The sequence below is a fragment of the Propithecus coquereli genome, unplaced genomic scaffold (genome assembly GCF_000956105.1).
Source record: "Propithecus coquereli isolate 6110/MARCELLA unplaced genomic scaffold, Pcoq_1.0 Scaffold416, whole genome shotgun sequence".
In the NCBI taxonomy this organism is placed as follows: Eukaryota; Metazoa; Chordata; class Mammalia; order Primates; family Indriidae; genus Propithecus; species Propithecus coquereli.
This window is the reverse complement of record NW_012149908.1, coordinates 1,264,395-1,264,865: the sequence shown is the minus strand read 5'-3', so window position 1 is coordinate 1,264,865 and position 471 is coordinate 1,264,395.

The following is a 471-nucleotide window of genomic DNA, read 5'->3' as shown; positions in this document are numbered from 1 at the left end:
TACCTGGACTACAAGATATGTTAAAGAATGTTATGTAGGCAGAATGAATATGATAACATATAGAAATTTAGATCTAAACAAACAAATAAAGATTTCCAGAAATGATTAAATGAAAGTTAATAGAAAAGACTTTTTTCAAATTTCTGATCACTCTAAAAGGTGTTATTGCCTAACTCAAAAATAGTAATAATGTACTGTGGGCTTATACCATAAGTAATATAAACTATGTGGCAACAATGGCACAAAAGATGAGAGATAGGAATTGGCAATACATTGCTATAAAAATTTTATGCCTTATTTGAAGCTGTACAAACTTATTTGAGGATGAACTGGAATTGATTAAATATGGAGATTATAAATGCTTTGGAAACCACTGATTTTTTAAAGACCTGTAAGTAATAAGCCAATAGTGGAGATAAAAGTGAATTATAAAAGGACTCAATAAAAAAGCACGCTAAAAAAAAAAGGAGA